The sequence below is a fragment of the Mesoplodon mirus genome, assembly GCF_964341445.2.
Source record: "Mesoplodon mirus genome assembly, chromosome: 9".
In the NCBI taxonomy this organism is placed as follows: Eukaryota; Metazoa; Chordata; class Mammalia; order Artiodactyla; family Ziphiidae; genus Mesoplodon; species Mesoplodon mirus.
The window spans coordinates 71698041-71716765 of record NC_138985.1 but is presented as its reverse complement, the minus strand read 5'-3'; the positions used below and the strand labels follow the sequence as shown (position 1 = coordinate 71716765).

Below are 18725 nucleotides of genomic sequence, written 5' to 3'. Positions count from 1 at the left end.
TTTTACATTCCATATATATGTGTTAGCATACAGTATTTGTTTTTCTCTTTCTGACTTACTTCACTCTGTAAGACATACTCTAGGTCCATCCACCTCACTACAAATAACTCAATTTCGTTTCTTTTTATGGCTGAGTAATATTCCATTGTGTATAGGTGCCACATCTTCTAAGTATCAATGGACACTTAGGTTGCTTCCATGTCCTGGCTATTGTAAATAGAGCTGAAATGAACATTGTGGTACATGACGGTTTTTGAATTATGGTTTTCTCAGGGTATATGCCCAGTAGTGGGATTGCTGGGTCGTATGGTACTTCTATTTTTAATTTTTTAAGGAACCTCCCATACTGTTCTCCATAGTGGCTGTATCAATTTACATTCCCACCAACAGTGCAACAGGGTTCCCTTTTCTCCACACCCTCTCCAGCATTTATTGTTTCTAGATTTATTGATGATGGCCATTCTGGCCAGTGTGAGGTGATACCTCCTTGTAGTTTTGATTTGCATTTCTCTAATGATTACTGATGTTTAGCATTCTTTCATGTGTTTGTTGGCAATCTGTATACCTTCTTTGGAGAAATGTCTATTTAGGTCTTCTGCCCATTTTTGGATTGGGTTGTTTGCTTTATTGATATTGAGCTGCTTGTAAATTTTGGAGATTAATCCTTTGTCAATTGCTTCATCTGCATATATTTTCTCCCATCCTGAGGGTTGTCTTTTAGTCTTTTTTATGGTTTCCTTTGCTGTGTAAAAGCTTTTAAGTTTCATTAGGTCCCACTTGTTTACTTTTGTTTTTATTTCCATGTCTCTAGGAGGTGGGTCAAAAAGGATCTTGCTGTGTTTTATGTCATAGAGTGTTCTGCCTATGATTTCTTCTAAGAGTTTAATAGTGTCTGGCCTTACATTTAGGTCTTTACTCCATTTTGAGTGTCTTTTTGTGTATGGTGTTAGGGAGTGTTCCAACTTCATTCTTTTACATGTAGCTGTCCAGTTTTCCCAGCACCACTTATTGAAAAGGCTGTCTTTTCTCCATTGTATATTCTTGCCTCCTTTATCAAAAATAAGGTGACCGTATCTGTGTGGGTTGATCTTTGGGCTTTCTATCCTGTTCCATTGATCTATATTTCTGTTTTTGTGGCAGTACCATACTGTCTTGATTACTGTAGTTTGGTGTATAGTCTGAAGTCAGGGAGCCTGATTCCTCCAGCTCCGTTTTTCTTTCTCAAGATTGCTTTGGCTATTTGGGGTCTTTTGTGTTTCCATACAAATTGTGACATTTTTTGTTCTAGTTCTGTGAAAAATGCCATTGGTAGTTTGATAGGGATTGCATTGAATCTATAGATTGTTTGGGGTATTACAGTCATTTTCACAATGTTGATTCTTCCAACCCAAGAACATGGTATATCTCCCCATCTGTTATATCATCTTTCATTTCATTCATCAATGTGTTATACTTTTCTACATACAGGACTTTTGTCTCCTTAGGTAGGTTTATTCCTAGGTATTTTATTCTTTTTGTTGCAATGGTAAACAGGAGTGTTTCCTTAATTTCTCTTTCAGATTTTTCATCATTAGTGTATAGGAATGCAAGAGGTTTCTTTGCATTAATTTTACTTTATCAAATTCATTGATTAGCTCTAATAGGTTTCTGGTAGCATCCTTAGGATTCTGTATGTATGGTATCATGTCATCTGCAAACAGTGACAGCTTTACTTCTTCTTTTCTGATTTGGATTCCTTTTATTTCTTTTTCTTCTCAGATTGCTGTGGCTAAAACTTTCAAAACTATGTTGAATAATAGTGGTGAGAGTAGGCAACCTTGTCTTGTTCCAGATCTTAGACGAAATGGTTACAGTTTTTCACCACTGAAAATGATGTTGGCTGTGGGTTTGTCATATATGGCCTTTATTATGTTGAGGTAAGTTACCTCCAAGCCTACTTTCTGGAGGGTTTTTATCATAAATGGGTGTTGAATTTTGTTGAAAGCTTTTTCTGCATCTATTGAGATGATCATATGGTTTTTCTCGTTCAATTTGTTAATATCATGTATCACATTGATTGATTTGCGTATATTGAAGAATCCTTGCATTCCTAGGATAAACCCCACTTCATCATGGTGTATGATCCTTTTAATGTGCTTTTGGATTCTATTGGCTAGTATTTTGTTGAGGATTTTTGCATCTATGTTCATCAGTGATATTGGCCTGTAGTTTTCTTTCTTTGGGACATCTTTGTCTGGTTTTGGTATCAGGGTGATGGTGGTCTTGTAGAATGAGTTTAGGAGTGTTCCTCCCTCTGCTATATTTTGGAAGAGTTTGAGAAGGATATAGGTGTTAGCTCTTCTCTAAATGTTTGATAGAATTCACCTGTGAAGCCATCTGGTCCTGGGCTTTTGTTTGTTGGAAGATTTTTAATCAGAGTCTCAACTTCAGTGCTTGTGATTGGTCTGTTTATATTTTCTACTTCTTCCTGGTTCAGTCTCAGAAGGTTGTGCTTTTCTAAGAATTTGTCCACTTCTTCCAGGTTGTCCATTTTATTTGCATATAGTTGCTTTTAGTAATCTCTCATGATCCTTTGTGTTTCTGCAGGGTCAGTTGATACTTCTCCTTTTTCATTTCTAATTCTATTGATTTGAGTCTTCTCCCTTATTTTCTTGATGAGTGTGGCTAATGGCTTATCATTTTGTTTATCTTCTCAAAGAACCAACTTTTAGTTTTATTGATCTTTGCTATTGTTTCCTTCATTTCTCTTTCATTTATTTCTGATCTGATCTTTATGATTTCTTTCCTTCCTCTAACTTTGGGGTTTTTTTGTTCTTTTTCTCTAATTGCTTTAGATGTAAGGTTAGGTTGTTTATTTGAGATGTTTCTTATTTCTTGAGGTAGGATTGTTTTGCTATAAACTTCCCTCTTAGATCTGCTTTTGCTGAATCCCATAGGTTTTTTTTGAGGGTTGTCGTGTTTTCATCGTCATTTGTTTGTAGGTATTTTCTGATTTCCTCTTTGATTTCTTCAGTGATCTCTTGGTTATTTAGTAGCATACTGTTTAGCCTCCATTTGCTTGTATTTTTTACAGACTTTTTCCTGTAACTGATATCTAGTCTCATAGTGTTGTGGTTGGAAAAGATACTTGATACGATTTCAGTTTTCTTGAATTTACCAAGGCTTGATTTGTGACCCAAGATACGATCTATCCTGGAGAATGTCCATGAGCACTTAAGAAGAAAGTGTATTCTGTTGTTTTGGGATGGGATGTCCTATAAATATCAATTAAGGGGCTTCTCTGGTGGCACAGGGGTTGAGAGTCTGCCTGCCAATGAAGGGGACACGGGTTTGTGCCCCGGTCCGGGAAGATCCCACATGCCACAGAGCGGCTAGGCCCGTGAACCATGGCCACTGAGCCTGCGCGTCCGGAGCCTGTGCTCCACAATGGGAGAGGCCACAACAGTGAGAGGCCCGCGTACCGCAAAAAAAAAAAAAAAAAAAAAAAAAAATGGGGTCCAACACAGTAAACCCAGACTGGTATTTATTCACTCTTTCATTCATTTATATAAGTCAGTACAAGATGCTGGGGATAAAATCAGCAAGAATGGGAATAAAGCAAGAGCCTCTGCTCTCACGGAACTCACCTTCGACCTGGAAGATGGAGTGATGGGGGAAGAACAAACATGGCTTGTGCCATCACTGAGTCAGGGATACCCCATTAAGGTTGACTTTGCCACAAAAGTGCCAGGGCTTTCCCCGAGTGATATATAACTATTTTCAAGTATGTGACAGTCTATCACACAGCAGAAGGATTAGACAATAGCAAGGGAGCTGCAAAGGGCAGAAGGCACAATAGAATTGTATAATTATTATAGATATCCACAGAGTCAGTTGCCTCAGGAAGTGTTTAAGGCTCTGAGCTCCTTGGTGTTTGGTGCTTTCTTTAAAATCTCCTTGGGAGATATAGAACTCAATGGGGAGGAAAGACAGGCCATCTCTGGAGGTACAGACCTGTCTGTCCCTCCATCCATCCTGGGACAGATATTTGGCAGCTCAGTGCTGCCTCCGGGTCCCAGCCATTTGTCCCTACTCCTAGGTAGATGGGTGGCTTCTGGCTCAGGGCTGGCTCCAGGACCTTGCCTTTCTCTGTGTCTGCCCATCTTGGGGCAGGTGTTTTCTCCAACCCAGAGCACCCATCCAGGCCCAGGCAGTGCCCTTGGCCTTCTAGAGGATGAAGCTGAGCTGATCCAGCTACATCTCCTTTTGTAGTTTTGTGATCTCCTGAAACACTGGCTTCACATTCTGTCACACAGTCCTTGCTGGATGTAGCAGATGTAGGTGATGAAGTTGCATGCTGCAGTGATGCAAGCCCAAGAGGATGGTGAGATGTAGTCCTGACTATTGGAGTGACAGAGCCGAATGTGATAGTAGCAGGTGTAGGCACATACGTTGGCACTGCCACACTTGACTGTGGCTGCCCTCACTGTGGGCAGCATCTGCAAAGCCACAGGCTGGATGGTGAGCGTGTTGTCCTCCAGAGTGGCCTGCACCAGCACCAGGAGATCCCACTTTGTGAAATCCAGGCAGGGGCCCATATCCTTGTGGTACACCCTTCCCAGGAAGGAACAGGGCTTGTCCAGGGTGGGAAAGAAATCATGTCCACCTCCTTGTCATCCTAGTCCAGGGTGAGAGGATGTCCCACAGTGGGACACACAGCTGGGCAGATGGAGCTGCCAGTGTTCTGGGCCCTTGTGGGGTCCAGGCTTAGTGGGGCCAGGTGGAGCTCATGGTTGGGAGAGGCTGCTGTGGATATGATGACCGATGTCTTCAAGGCTGTCACTTCCACCTATGGCATGTCAGCCCATGCCTCCTTCAGCTGTTTTTCTGATCCCACCTACTTCACGTGGGCTTCTTACACCATCTTGTGGGCTTCCTCAGACAGGCTGGCCATCAGCAACTCCTCCAGCTCCTGTTCCAGGTGTTCCCACACCTCAAACAGCTGTTCATGGCCCTCATCTTTCAGCCTCAGCTCCTTCTGGGCAGCGTGAGCTCCTTTTTCAGGGCTCAAAGCCCTGCCCTTCTTGCAAATCTCCATGGAGATCCTGCAGGAATGCCTGTCAAGATCATTAGAGAAGAGCTACCTCCAGAGTTCATAACACTGAACAAGATCCTTTACTACTCCCAGATTCTGAGATCCTGAAAGTGAGACAACACACTGCCTCATTGCAGTCATTTCCTCTCACGTGTACGTACCTTTTAATAAAATACTCAAAACGATGCTTAAAATATATTAGGTGCTCAATAAATGCTACCCATTGTCATCGTTCTCACCATTATTTCCCCAAGGCTATTATAAACTAAAGAGCAGGGATTCCATAATAAACTTTATTAGACCCACATAGAACCTAACTAACCCAGTAACTTTCAAATAGCAGATATGAAAAAAAAGCAGCCTTAATAAAATGAGTTTTCCTTAGGATAGAATTTATTGTCATTTTAGATAAAGCTGTAAATTTTTACACAAATATTACAGTGCTGATATTTCAAAGGAAATTTAATTCATTTAGGTCCTAGAAGGATTCTGAATAGCCTTCCACATACAAGTAGAAAAACCTGGGGTATAGCCTAAATATACATAAAGAATAAAATTTCTTATATATAAAGTGAAATAGGACTTCCCTGGTGGTGCAGTAGTTAAGAATCCACCTGCCAGTGCAGGGGACATGGGTTTGATCCCTGGTCCGGGAAGATCCCACATGCCGCGGAGCAACTAAGCCCATGAGCCACAACTACTGAGCCTGCGCTCTAGAGCCCCTGAGCCACAACTACTGAGTCCGTGTGCCATAACTACTGAAGCCTGCGCACCTAGAGTCCATGTTCCGCAACAAGAGAAGCCACTGTAGTGAGAAGCCCATGAACCACAGTGAAGAGTAGCCCCCTCTCGCCGCAACTAGAGAAAGCCCATGTGCAGCAACGAAGACCCAATGTAGCCAAAAATTAAAAAATAAAATAAAATAAAAATGAAATAAAACTACAGAGGAAGTTATCCATTCAACTACAATTTTTCAATACAAATGTGTCACAATTTACAAATCTTAAAAGAGATGCACATAAACAACTGGGATTATTATGACACATTTTTTAAAAGAACTATGTCATCTGGCCCAAGATGCAAAAAATATACATCTCAAGATACCTGAATGAAATGATGGAGCAAGCCATGGGGATATCTGTGGGAAGAGCATTCCCAGCCAAGTGAACTGTGAGTGCAAAGGCCCTGAGGCAGAAACGTGCTTTTAGGAACACTGAGGAAGCTAGCATGGCTGAAGCTGAGTGAGCAGTTTTTATGCTGCACTATAACGAGATAATACACTGGTTTCTGTTAAATCACCTACATAGGTACTGCGAGAAAATCTCATAATAAGGCATATTCTGGTATGTCCTGGCAAGTCTGTCCACCAAAAGTTAGTTTTATTAGTTAAGTTTTATTTAAAAGTTAAACATTTTATTAGAATTTATGACTGGGGGAAATATGGAGAGGATTCTCAGCCAAATACCAACCAGTACCCCCAAGCTCAGCTGTCCACAGGCTGAGCTGATGTTGGGGAAAGACAAATCCAATTAACACCTATTCTAATGCCTCCGAGGAAGTGCTGGGTTTAGTTCCCATTCATAGCTTACACTGGGCATGGGTGTTTCATTAAGGAGAGCAGGGGATGTTGTGGGATAGCCAAGAAAGGCAGTGGTGCCCAAAACTCTTCCCCAGAGAGGGGAAGTGTTTATCTCTGCTACCTACAGCTGGAGCTCCTTCCTCACTCCTGGCAGACAACAAAATCCCTAATCCGACAAAATGAAATGTGGGCAAGTCTAAACATTTCCCTTTATCTTTTATCAAGATTTGAATTATCTGAACAGAGGCCTATGAACTCTCTGAGAAACCTATCTCAATCCCCTGTACTGGGCAAAGACTTCTACTTTCTAAAGATAAAGTAACAGAGAAAAGTCGTATACAATAGGTTCAAAGGAAAGAGACAAATGAGAGAAATGAAATGCAATTCCCTTTACAAAATAGCCATAATTCAAGACTATCTTTATTAGATAGTCTCAAGAAGGTTCAAAGTTACTCTGCACCTACTCATTCAATTCAAAAGATATTAAATGATAAGTGCTGGGGAAACAATGGGGAACAACACATACTGGTCCTGGTCCTCATCCTAGTGAAAAGGGCAGAAAATAAATAAGTAAATAACAAATAAATAGTTACAAGTTATGAAAGGACTATGATGCAGATAAAAAGGGTGCTGTGATAAAGACTAATGGGTAAAACAGTTTTTATATTATTTCATATAATACAGCAGTTAAACAATACTAGCAGCTAAAATTTCACGAGCACTTACAATGTACCAGCAAATTGCTACATGCTTTTTAGGAATTATCTCATTTGATTCTCACACATTATAATTGTACTATTTTATCTCCGTTTTGTAGATGGAAAAAACAGGCACAGTAATTTTTTCAAAGTCACTCAAACGAACTCTAAGCCAGAGCCTGGAGCCCACACTCCTAACCATTTTGTGCATAAAGCTTGGAGCTTAAGGATGGGCAGAATAGCCCAGGTAGAGGGAATGGCAAGTTCAAAGACTTCATGGTAGAAAAAGTCAGACATGTACCAGGAACTGAGAGAAGGCCAGAGTGAGCAAGAGAGTGCCCGTAGATGAAGCTGGATGTTAGGCCAGGTCAGAACATACAGGGAGACCTATAAGGGGTGGTAAAAGTTTGGATATTATTATAAACACAAAAGATTTTAAGCTGGAGAGTGGCATGATATAATTTGTAATTGTTTGTTTCCTTGTTTTTATTACAAGAACTGCCGAGTAGAAAACGAATTGGAAAGGAACAAGAATAGACTTAGAGTTAGGACATTATAACCATGACCAAGGTAACACAACAGATGGTGGTGGCATATATAAGCAATTAAGGGTATCACATTAGGAAGAAAATCTCCAGTTTCTCAGGTCTTATCCCTGAGCAAAACTTAAAATGTAGTAAATTCTTAAATCTATGACTTCAGTACAAATAAATCATGCAATCTTCAATTTCTTCATCCACAATTTCTTCACAAAGGGGAAAATAAAACGTACCTCACAAGGTTGGTATGGAGATCAACTATAGTGTTGTATGGAAAAGACCTACACAAGCACAATTTATCTTTGTATTATAAAATTTAGATCAAGCAAAATTAGATGTTCAAAATATATTGGCTGAAAAAATTAAAACTTTGATACAAAAAGTGTGGAATGAAGTGAGTAAAAAATCTAAAGCTCAATGAAAAATTTAAATATAAATAAAATTCTATATACCCAGCAGCTATTTGCTATAGTCTGAATGTTTGTGTCACCCCAAAATTCATATGTTAAGTCTTGATACCCAATGTGATAATACCTGGATATGGGGCCTTGGGGAGGCGATTATGTCATGAGTGTGGAGCCCTCATGAATGAGATTATCACCCTTATAAAAGAGACCCCAGATATCTTTCTTGACCGTTCTGCCATGTGAGGACACACTAAAAAGTCAGACATCTATGAACAAAGAAGCAGGCCCTTACCAGAAACGAAATCTACTGGTGCCTTGATCTTGGACTTCCCAGCCTCCAGAACTAGTGGAAATAAATTTCTGTTGGGTAAAAGCTACCCAGTCTATGGTATTTTTAAATAATAGCCCAAATGGATTAAGATAGTACTCCACTGTGATAAAGTATAATACATGAATGTCACCAAACAACAAAAAAGTAAAAATCATAATAATAAACATTTAAATAGTGTGATATTTTCTGTAACTTTAACATTTGGGCCTCAATTATTTTCTTATTCATCAACACATGCGGGGGGGCAGGAAAAAGTGTTTTAAAATAAAAAAACACCATCAGACTTGGGATTTAAAAACATAAACACGAGGGACTTCCCTGGTGGCACAGTGGTTAAGAATCTGCCTGCCAATGCAGGGGACACAGGTTCGAGCCCTGGTCTGGGAAGATCGCACATGCCGCGGAGCAACTAAGTCCGTTTGCCACAACTACTGAGCCTACACTCTAGAGCCCACGTGCCACAACTACTGAAGCCCATGTGCCTAGAACCCATGCTCCGCCACAAGAGAAGCCACCACAGTGAGACGCCCGTGCACCACAATGAAGAGTAGCCCCCACTCGCTGCAAATAGAGAAAGCCCGCACACAGCAACAAAGACCCAACACAGCCATAAATAAATAAATAAATAAATAAATAAATGTATCTTTAAATAAAAATATAAACATGATACCTGCAAGTTCATTTTTTTTCATATTACCAAAAATCAACAAGAATCAATGAGTTGAAGATTTATAAGGCATTATTTTGATTATTAAGCATATTCTCAGTACTAGTACTCCCAGGTAGTTAACATTGCCCTGGAGACTTTCCAGGGTACGCATTTCATGGAAAGGAGAAATGAAAATTTCTATTTGCAATATAACATGAAAGAAGAAAGTTGTATTACAAAATATATCTTTACAATATGGTAATTAAAATAGCTGCCAAAATGAACAATTTTTTTTTTATCTCTTTTCCTTTGCATCTTGTAATAGCAGCTCAGTGGAAATAACCATTTCATCCTCCAAATGAAATAAATTTGGATGATTGGAACCCAGTTAATTGCCATTGCACCCTACTACAAATGGAGAAAATAATACATTTAACTAAGCAGGGCACAAAAGTGCATAATGTCAGTCTCTATTCATGTCAGAACATCTGAAGTTCATCAGTATAAATAATGTTTGTATCCATATCATGAACAAAGCATCAATATAATTTATGATCTTTGAAAATTTTAAAATGAGAGATGAAAAAGCAGATGAATGCTTTTTAAACCAAAAGTTGGAAGAAATAATAGAAACAATTTCAGTAGATACTAGTATAATATTCTACATATACAACCTCTTGAATATTAGTAGAAACTAGGGATGGTTTCTGTAAATTTACTTTGCAAAAGGCTTTTTCCAAGTAGATTTATATACTATTCCCATTGTCCCTTGATAATACTGCTAAGGTGTTCTAAGATAAATATTAATAGTAATATTATATTGATGAATCACTGTACACATTAAATCACTCACAGTGGCATGAGGTGGGTGTCAGGTGAGTTTAGATTTGATAATGACACTTGTCCCTAAATTTTTTGGCTTTATTAAAGGACTATCACAGAGTCCCTACTCTATGAACTTCCAGGCACAGAAGAAAATTTACTGATCTCTAAAAACCCCACAATTTATCAAGCATCTGAAGATAACTTTTCCTCTTTATGGAATGCCCTCCACCTAATAATCTCCTATTCATTCCTCAAGATCCTTCACAAATAAAATCTCTTATGGAATCTCATTCCTTTGGACTCCAACAGCAGCTAAGTGTGCTTTTGTAAGCACATCAAGCATTCTAGTATCAGTTCGCTACCTGTTTGTCTCTCCCGTTAGTCCAGAAGCTCCACAACAGCCATGGCAGTCTCTATATCTAATACGTCTGCTGAATGAAAAATGAACAAAAGCATGTGGTCTACCCAGATGGAGTGGAGCAAGATTCTCACTTTCCTTGTTCTGAAGATATTTTGTTTAACACAGTTCAGGATCACATATGCTTTCTTTTGACAGATGCAAAACAAAAGGCTTTTTCAAGGCCCAACCCTTATTCACATACATGACTATAATTCTTTCATTACACCTGAAAGAAAAATAGTCAAAATGGATAAGCAAAGGACTTTTAAACTTGACCTTGTTCAATTCAATCACTCTTTCTAGAATGTTAAAATCTTTCAGGATATTGAAATGTTTAGTATATTAGTTATCCTTTCCATATCCCAAAGGCCTACCTGAGGCAACATAAATTTGCTATTTGCAATTGCTTAGCCCTACTTATGACACTGAGAAGATGTACTTACTCAGCACTCATTGCTAATTACCAATTTAGCAGGGTACAGAAGTCTAAATTGATAATCATTTCCCTCAAATCTTAGCAAAAAATTTTCCATTGTCTTCTAGCATCTAATAATTTTGATGTTAAATGCCTTCTTGATTCATGTTCCTTGAGTAGACTGTTTTTTCCTTTATAATCTTTGAAGATATGCTCCCGATTCTTAGTGCTCTAAAATTTCACAATAATATGTCTGCATGTATTTCTTTTTCTCTTTCATTGTGCTAACATCAAATAGGCTCTTCCAATATCCACAACTGAGACATTTCATTTCCTGGAAATCCTTGTCTCCATTGGTTTTCTCTCCATCTTCACAACCCACTGCCCCAGTGTCACACCTTGTCTGATGAGCCTCTCATCAGAATCTGCAGTCTCTCTGAACACTTTACATCAGCACTTCATTCATTCTCTGACCACCACCTTTTGTTCTTCTGGTTCACTTGCTCTATAACTCCTACTACTTCACTTCTTCAACCTTATCAAGGCTTGTGATCCATTGAACCCATTAAATTCTCACTATGTATCAGTTTTCTCTACTTTATTTCTCTTAGATTTGGTAGTCCATTATTACAATGATTCTCATAAAAATATTTTATATGCAATTCTCTGTTTCAAAATCCCAGCCCTGACTTTAGTTGCTTGTATACTGATAAACAAATCACTGCCAGGCAAAATCGTCTAAGGATGACTGGCTTCACTTCAAAATTCAGGATCTCAGACTTCAACATTGCCTTATATTTCATGAGTTTGCTTTCTTATTCTTCAAGACATCAGTGTCATGCTTTTTCTTTTTCAAATTTAGACATCATCAAAGCTCCCCTATCTTTCAGTCAACAAATCTAAAAAATCTCCCTGGACCTACATCTTGTCACAGTAAAGTTACAAAGGCCTGTCCTTCAATTCTCCTCACCCTCCACGCTCTGCATCCCCACCCCTTCTCTCCTTCTAAAGGACTTCATTGCTTTGTGATCCCCTTCTTCCTGATCATCAGCCTCTCCCATTAATTCAATCATTTCAATTGCTATTCAAACATGTTCTAATACTGCTCATTTAAAAACAAAACCCACAACTCCTTCCATCTACATTTTACTTCTGAATTACTGAGTTTGATTATCCAATTCTTACTGAAAATGCTAGATACTAAATTAGAGTGTGTAATACTAGACACTCTAAATTTATCCTTGGATTAAGCTGCAGCTTAGACTGCACTGCTTTGGGCTCATACAGAATTATACCTAGTAATTGCATTTCATCATTATTTTTAAGGCTTTATGAAATTTGTTACTCATAAAGTATAACTATATAAGTATAACGAGTATAACTGTAAGAATAAGCTTATGGAGACATTAGTGAAGAAGCTATCTTTATGATATTCAGAAGAGAAACTTCATCCTGGACTCAGCATCAGTAAAGGCTGTGCATCTCCTGAACAACTGATTTGATTTGATCTTTTGAACATTCTGAAAATTGGAACTAAAATGTTTTCTTGTTATTTTTAGACTGCTAGCATCTTATTGATTCTGCAGTATAATCTTTTTCTTATCTTTATTAATTTCCTGCTCTTATTTTCTCTCTCTGTTCCTTCAACTGTTTACTTTCCCCTTCCATATTTTGGAAATTTTTATGATTTATATATATACACTTTAAATCCTTTAAAAAAAAGTGAAACAAGGCAAAGTACAAATAGATACAGTAGAGAAAAAAACAAAAATAGATATATAAGAAAGATCAAGAAAAGTTTGGAGACAAAAGGGGCAGGAAGGAAGAGGGAGAGAGAAGAGGTAGTGTCTGTTGTGTGAGGTAATAAATCACAAAATGGATCTGGATCTTAAGAGAGTGCCATGGCAGGAATATATAAGTATTTAGTCAATAGCATATTTCTTCTGAAATTTCATTGTACTGAATCAGTAAAAATAATTGACTTCCATGTAGAAATATTTTATAATTCTGATTATAAAAATATTTGATTTCATAAAATGTGACCTACTTGTTATTTTTAACAAGTTTATAGAGGTAGCACTGATACACAAAGAATGCATATATTTAATATACCAATATACCAATATCTGCCTAGACTCTGGAAAATTGTACTTCCTTATTTTATTTTATTTTTATTTATTTATTTATTTATTTTTTTTCTGTGGTACGCGGGCCTCTCACTGTTGTGGCCTCTCCTGTTGCGGAGCACAGGCTCCGGACACACAGGCTCAGCAGCCATGGCTCACAGGCCCAGCCGCTCCACGGCATGTGGGAACTTCCCAGACCAGGGCACGACCCCATGTCCCCTGCATCGGCAGGCGGACTCTCAACCACTGCGCCACCAGAGAAGCCCCCTTATTTCATTTTTTTATTGGAGTATAATTGCTTTACAATGTTGTGTTAGTTTCTGCTGTACAATAAAGTGAATCAGCTATATGTATACATGTATCCCCTCCCTTATGGACTTCCCTCCCCCGCTGCATCCCACCCGGCTAGGTCATCACAGAGCACCGAGCTGAGCTCCCTGTGCTATACAACAGGTTCCCACTAGCTATCTATTTTACACATGGTAGTGTATTGATGTGAAACCTAATCTCTCAATTCATCCCACCCTCGCCGCCCCCACTGTGTCCACACGTCCGTTTCCTATGTCTGCGTCTCTAACTCCCGCCCTGCAACTAGGTTCATCAGTAAGATTTTTCTAGATTCCATATACATGTATTAATATATGATATTTGTTTTTCTCTTTCTGACTACTGCACTCTGTATGACAGTCTCTAGGTCCATCCACATCCCTACAAATGACCCAATTTCATTCCTTTTATGGCTGAGTAATATTCCATTATATATATGTACCACATCATCTTTATCCATTCATCTGTCAATGGACATTTAGGTTGTTTCTGTGTCCTGGCCATTGTAAGTAGTACTGCAGTGAACATTGGTGTACATGTGACTTTTTGAATTATGGTTTTCTTAGGGTATATGACCAGTAGTAGGATTGCTGGGTCATATGGTAGTTCTATTTTTAGTTTTTTAAGGAACCTCCATACTGTTCTTCTCCACAGTGGCTGTATCAATTTATATTCCCACCAACAGTGCAAGAGGGTTCCATTTTCTCCACACCCTCCCCAGCATTTATTGTTTGTAGATTTTTTGATGAAGACCATTCTGACCAGTGTGAGGTGATACCTCATTGTAGTTTTGATTTGCATTTCTCTAATAATTAGTGATGCTGAACATCTTTTCACGTGCCTCTTGGCCATCTGTATGTCTACTTTGGACAAATGTCTATTTAGGTCTTTCGCCCATTTTTTGATTGTGTTGTTCGTTTGTTTTTTTTAACTAATTAATTTATTTATTTTTGGCTGCATTGGGTCTTCATTGCTACGAGGGGGCTTTCTCTAGTTGCAGTGAGCGGCGGCTAATCTTCCTTGTGGTGCACGGGCTTCTCATTGCAGTGACTTCTCTTATTGTGGAGCACAGGCTCTAGGCACGTGGGCTTCAGTAGTTGTGGCATGCAGGCTCAGTAGTTCTGGCTCTCGGGCTCTAGAGCGCAGGTTCAGTAGTTGTGGCACACAGGCTTAGTTGTTCCGTGGCATGTGGGATCCTCCGGACTAGGGCTGGAACCTGTGTCCCCTGCATTGGGAGGCGGATTATTAACCACTGTGTCACCAGGGAAGCCCTGTTTGTTTTTTTGAAATTGAGCTGCTTATAAATTTTGGAGATTAATCCTTTGTATGTTGCTTAATTTGCAAATATTTATTTCCATTCTGAGGGTTGTGTTTTCATCTTGTTTATGGTTTCTTCTGCTGTGCAAAAGCTTTTAACTTAATGAGGTCCCATCTGCTTATTTTTGGTTTTATTTTCATTACTCTAGGAGGTGGGTCAAAAAAGGTCTTGCTGTGATTTATGTCAAAGTGTGTTTTTCTGATGTTTTCCTTTAAGAATTTTGGAGTGTCCGGTCTTATATTTAGGTCTTTAATCTATTTTGAATTTATTTTTCTGTATGGGGTTAGGGAGTGTTCTAATTTCATTCTTTTATATGTAGCCATCCAGGTTTCCCAGCACTGCTTATTGAAGAGGATGTCTTTTCTCCATTGTATATTCTTGCCTCCTTTGTCATAGATTAGGTGACCATATGTGCATGGGCTTATCTCTGGATTTTCTATCCTGTACCATTGATCTATATTTCTGTTTTTGTGCCAGTACCATACTGTCTTGATTACTGTAGCTTTGTAGTATAGTCTGAAGTCGGGGAGTATGACTCCTCCAGCTCCGTTTTTCTTTCTCAGGATTACTTTTGGCTATTCAGGGTCTTTTGTGTTTCCATACAAATTGTAAAATTTTTTGTTCTAATTCTGTGAAAAATGTCATTGGTAATTTGATAGGGATTGCATTGAATCTGTAGATTGCTTTGGGTAGTAGAGTCATTTTCACAATATTGATTCTTCCAATCCAAGAACGTGGTATATCTCTCCATCTGTTTGTGTCATCTTTGATTTCTTTCATCAGTGTTTTAAAGTTTTTTGAGTACAGGTCTTTTCCCTCCTTAGGTAGATTTATTCCTAGGTATTTAATTCTATTTGTTGTAATGGTAAATGGGATTGTTTCCTTAATTTCTCTTTCAGATTTTTCATCATTAGTGTATAGGATTGCAAGAAATTTCTGTGCATTAATTTTGTATCCTGAAAATCAACCAAATTCATTGATTAGTTTGAGTGGTTTTCTGGTGACATCCTTAGGATTTTCCATGCATAGTATCATATCATCTGTAAACAGTGACAGTTTTACTTCTTCTTTTCCAATTTGCATTCCTTTTATTTCTTTTTCTTCTCTGATTGCTGTGGCTAGGACTTCCAAAACTATGTTGAATAATAGTAGTGAGAGTGGACATCCTTGTCTTCTTCCTGATCTTACAGGAAATGTTTTCAGTTTTTCACCATTGAGAATGAGGTTTTGCTGTGGGTTTGTCATATATGGCCTTTCTTATATTGAGACAGGTTCCCTCTATGCCTACTTTCAGGACTTTTTATCATAAATGGTGTCAAATTTTGTCAAAAGATTGTTCTGCATCTATTGAGATGATCATACGGTTTTTAGTTTTTAATTTGTTAATATGGTGTATCACATTGATTGACCTGCATATATTGAAGAATCTCTGCATCCCTGGGATAAATCCCACTTGATCATGGTGTATGATCTTTTCAATGTGTTGTTGGATTCTGTTGGCTAGTATTTTGTTGAGCATTTTTGCATCTATATTCATCAGTGATATTGGTCTGTAATTTTCATTTTTTGTGATATCTTTGTCTGGTTTTGGTATCAGGGTGATGGTGGCCTTGTAGAATGAATTTGGGGTGGTCCTCTGCAATTTTCTGGAAGAGTTTGAGAAGGATAGATGTTAGCTCTTCTCTAAATGTTTGATAGAATTCACCTGTGAAGCTATCTGGTCCTGGACTTTTGTTTGTTGGAAGATTTTTAATCGCAGTTTCAATGTCATTACTTGTGATTGGTCTGTTCATACTTTCTGATTCTTCTTGGTTCAGTATTAGAAAGTTGTACCTTTTCAAGAATTTTTCTAGTTCTTCCCAGTTGTCCATTTTATTGGCATAGTTGCTTGTAGTAGTCTCTTATGATGCTTTGTATTTCTGTGGTGTCAGTGGTAATTTTGCCTTTTTTCATTTCTAATTTTATTGATTTGAGTCCTCTCCCTTTTTTTCTTGATGAGTCTCACTAAAGGTTTACCAAGTTTGTCTTCTCAAAGAACCAACTTTTAGTTCTATTGATCTTTGCTGTTGTTTTCTTTTTCATTTATTTCTGATCTGATCTTTATGATTTCTTTCCTTCTGCTAACTTTGCGTTATCTTTGTTCTTCTTTCTCTAGTTGCTTTAGGTGTAAGGTTAGATTGTATGAGATTTTTATTGTTTCTTGAGGTGAGAATGAACTGCTATAAATTTCCCTCTTAGAGCTGCTTTTGCTGCATCCCATAAGTTTTGGGTCATCATGTTTTCATTGTCATTTGTTTCTAGATATTTTTTTATTTCACCTTTGATTTCTTCAGTGATCTCTTGGTTATTTAGCAGTGCACTGTTTATCCTTCATGTGTTTGTATTTTTTACAGTTTTTTTTCCTGTAATTGATTTCTAATCTCATAGCGTTGTGGTTGGAAAAGATGCTTGATACAGTTTCAACTTTCTTAAATTTTCCGAGGCTTAATTTTGACCCAAGATGTGATCTATCCTGAAGAATGTTCCGTGTGCACTTGAGAAGAAAGTGTATTCTGTCGCTTTCGGGTAGAATGTCCTGTAAATATCATTTAAATCTATCTGGTCTATTGTGTCATTTAAAGCTTGTGTTCCCTTATTTATTTTCTGTCTGGATGATCTGTCTTTTGGTGTAAGTGGGGTGTTCAAGGTCCCCACTATTATTGTGTTACTGTCGATTTTCCCTTTTAAGGCTACTAGCATTTGCCTTTTGTATTGAGGTGCTCCTATGTTGTGTGCATAAATATTTATAATTGTTATGTTTTCTCCTTGGATTGATCCCTTGATCATTATATAGTGTCCTTCCTTATCTCTTATAATAGTCTTCATTTTAAAGTCTATTTTATCTGATATGAGTATTGCTACTCCAGCTTTCTTGTGTTTTTCATCTGCATAGAATATCTTTTTCCATCCCTTCACTTTCACTCTGTATGTGTCTCTAGGTCTGAAGTGGGTCTCTTATAGACAGCATATATACGGGTCTTGTTTTTGTATCCATTCAGCCAGTCTGTGTCTTGGTTGGAGCATTTAATCCTTTTACATTCAAGGTAATTATTGATATGTCTGTTCCTATTACCATTTTCTTAATCATTTTGGGTTTGTTTTTGTGGGTCTTTTTCTTCTCTGTATTTCCCACCTAGAGAAGTTCCTTTAGCATTTGTTGTAAAGCTGGTTTGGTGGTGGTGAATTCTCTTAGCTTTTGCTTGTCTATAAAGCTTTTGATTTCTCCATCGAATCTGAGTGAGATCTTTGCTGGGTAGAGTAATCTTGGTTGTAGATTTTCCCCTTTCATCACTTTAAATACATCCTGCCACTCCCTTCTGGGCTGCAGAGTTTCTACTGAAAAATCAGCTGATAACCTTATGGGGATTCCCTTGTTTGTTATTTGTTGCTTTTCCCTTGCTGCTTTTAATATTTTTTCTTTGAATTTAAATTTTGTTAGTTTGATTAATATGTGTCTTGGTGTGTTTCTCCTAGGGTTTATCCTGTATGGGACTCTCTGCACTTCCTGGACTTGGGTGGCTATTTCCTTTCCCATGTTAGGAAAGTTTTTGATTATAACCTCTTCAAATATTTTCTCAGACACTTTCTCTTTCTCTTTTTCTTCTGCGACCCCTATAATTTGAATGTTGGTGTGTTTAATGTTGTCCCAGAGGTCTCTGAGACTGTCCTCAATTCTTTTCATTCTTTTTTCTTTATTCTGCTCCTCAGCAGTTATTTCCATCATCCTATCTTCCAGCTCATTTATTTGTTCTTCTGCCTCAGTAATTCTGCTATTGATTCCTTCTAGTGTATTTTTCATTTCAGATATTGTGTTGTTTATCATTGTTTGTTTGTTCTTTAGTTCTTCTAGGTCTTTGTTAAACATTTCTCGTATTTTCTCAATCTGTACCTCCATCCTATTTCCTAGATTTTGGATCATCTTTACTATCATTACTCTGTATTCTTTTTCAGGTAGTTTGCCTATTTTCTCTTCATTTATTTGGTCTTGTAGGTTTTTA

At 38.0% G+C, this 18725-nt stretch overlaps 1 protein-coding gene and 1 pseudogene across 9 annotated transcripts in view; both read right to left on the bottom strand.

The window, feature by feature from the left end:
* BBS9 (Bardet-Biedl syndrome 9) overlaps window positions 1–18725 on the bottom strand; it is a 479004-nt gene that overhangs the window by 235105 nt on the left and 225174 nt on the right. The window lies entirely within an intron of this gene.
* Window positions 4278–5077, bottom strand: LOC309810759 (guanine nucleotide exchange factor for Rab-3A-like; annotated as a pseudogene). The gene has a single exon. The product of its transcript is annotated as a guanine nucleotide exchange factor for Rab-3A-like (transcript).